The sequence below is a fragment of the Nannospalax galili genome, unplaced genomic scaffold (assembly GCF_000622305.1).
Source record: "Nannospalax galili isolate Female #2095 unplaced genomic scaffold, S.galili_v1.0 scaffold1105, whole genome shotgun sequence".
Taxonomy (NCBI): Eukaryota; Metazoa; Chordata; class Mammalia; order Rodentia; family Spalacidae; genus Nannospalax; species Nannospalax galili.
In genome coordinates this window covers 155,465-157,898 of record NW_008353211.1, presented here as the reverse complement: position 1 = coordinate 157,898, position 2,434 = coordinate 155,465, and the positions used below count along the sequence as shown (strand labels likewise).

General features: G+C 45.6%; 1 pseudogene; it reads left to right on the top strand.

The window, feature by feature from the left end:
- The window catches only part of LOC115067216, a 4,780-nt pseudogene extending 4,107 nt beyond the window's left edge, over positions 1–673 (top strand).
- The last annotated feature ends 1,761 nt before the right edge of the window (positions 674–2,434 follow it).

The following is a 2,434-nucleotide window of genomic DNA, read 5'->3' as shown; positions in this document are numbered from 1 at the left end:
CTTAGCTGATAGGTACTTTTAGGATGCCTCATTTACATAGGGCGGTGGGCTTCTATCAGGCTATCAGACAACGCCTGATTAAAACCTGCTAACTCCTGTGCCAGAGGGCATGTATTTGTGGCGAGCACTTTAAAAGAAGAGTCAGGGAGGATGCCAGGAAGGCACTCTGCTATGAAAAGGAATCTGCAGCACATGGTTTCCAAGCTCGTGAGCTATCTGGACGTGAAGAGACTTCTACTTTGCATAACAGAGAACCCCAACAACTTTTTATGTGAAGTCCCTTCAAATCTCCTCTGGGGACACCACTTATAATGAGATTCAGTTGGCTGTGTCTATTGTCATCTTCTTGTTTGTGCCCCTGAGCCTCATCCTCATCTCCTATGGTACCATAGCCCAGGCAGTGCTGAGGATGAACTCTGCAAAGGGCCTCAGGAAAGCTTTAGGGACCTGCTCCTCCCACCTCATTGTGGTCAGCCTCTTCTACAGCTCAGTCATAGCGGCCTATCTACAGCCCAAAAATCCCTATGCTCGTGAGCGGGGCAAGTTCTTTGGTCTCTTCTATGCGGTGGGCACTCCTACGCCAAACCCTCTTGTATACACCCTGAGGAACAAAGAGGTAAAGAGGGTGTTCTGGAGGCTGCTGGGGAAGGATGGGGACTCCCGGGAGAGCTGAGAGGACTACTTAGTGTACTTTCTGAATTAAGAGGAATTTCTTCATGTTAAGTAACAGTGTTTACTTCCTGAGGCCATTCACTGAGCTAAGACACTACAATAGGTGTGTGTGTGTGTGTGTGTATGGAGAGAGAGAGAGAGAGAGAGAGAGAGAGAGAGAGATTCCATAATGTACCATAAGTTCAAGCATCATCAGCTCTTGCTACTTCCTTGCTTCTCCATAATATTTTAGTTTCTTTTGCTTCTACTGTGTCACTAACTCTGTTACACCCATTTCTGGCTGTATTTTCTCTTTCCAGTTGTCAAGTGTGTCTGGAAGAACCATTTCATCAAGACTTCTAGATGGGGGGTGGGTAAATAATGCTTAGGGAAATGTATTGGTTCAAAAGCCTCCTGTAATATACATACAATATCTGAACATGAGTGCGTGTGTGCACCTGAAGGCTGTATAACAAGAAACGCAGTGCCAGACAGGAGAAACCTTCCTTTGAGTTGTTGGTCAGGGTAGTTTAAGAGACTCCCATAATAACACTGGCTATTGCCACAGCCTCTCATTGCCTTCCAGAACTTGAAGGTAAGACCCTATTGCTGAAGACAGGACATACTTTGGACACAGGGCTTGGAGCAATGGAGCCGGAACTGACCTGGAAACCTCCTCCCTGAAGACTAGCTCTCATAGTTCTGGAGGATGCTGTGCAAATTGCTAAGGGAGAAAAATCAATTAATGGTCTAACGCCAGCTTTAAAGCCTAATAACCACAACAATGACCCTGGCACAGCAAACTATATGGGTACAGAAGTGGCAGTTTTGTCTAAGAGGTAATCAACAGCTACCTCAATACACTTAAAGGCCTCTCAATGGGAGGGAACTCATATGTGGCCCTGTAAATATAGCCAAATACACATGGCTGGGAGAGGTCATACAGCCTAGAAAAAATCCTACATCTGTCACATCCCTAGAGAAACATAATTTCTTATTGTATGCTAAATATACATCCTTATAGACAAGCATGCCAGTCACCACTCATCAAAGAAGCTTCTTTTTGCAACAGATGGAAACTATTACAAAGTTCCACTGGTCACACACAGAGAATACGTGTCTGTGAGATGCCAAGCCCTGACACCTCTACAACGGAACCACCACACCTAAGGCTCAAGGAACATAGTAGAACAAGGGATAGAGCGAATACTAACACATCTTTCAACTCTCATCAGCAAAGCTTCCTCATGCAACAGACGATAATGGACACAGAGGCCACAACTGGCCAAAGTGTTGAAAAAAGTCAGCAGAGTGTTGGTCCCTGGGTAGGACTCCTGTATTAAACCTTATGCACCCAGGGCTCAGGGACCATTGCAGAAGAGGGGGGTAGAAGAGGGGGTAGAAACGTTATAAGGCCAGGAGTGGTGCATAACCATAAGTGGCAGAACAGTAGAGGCTCCCGGGAACTTGCTCATATAAGCTTACAGCAATGGTGGCACCATGTAGAAGACCCATGTTGACTCAAACAGACAAAAATCCAGCACAGAAATGGGGAAAGGGCAGCAAGCCCAGGCCTTAGCCTAGGAACTACTGGCAACTAATAACTACATGGTAAGGGAGAATTGATGTTCTTAAGGGATTGTCTCTAGATAGGTTGACTAGATAGACTCCAGTGGATGAACTTGTAATGAGGGACATGGGTTCAAATGATTGATGGACAGGACCTAACATATATAACAGAATGCAGGAAATCTGTTTGGGGTGCCATGGAGGAGTCATGGGT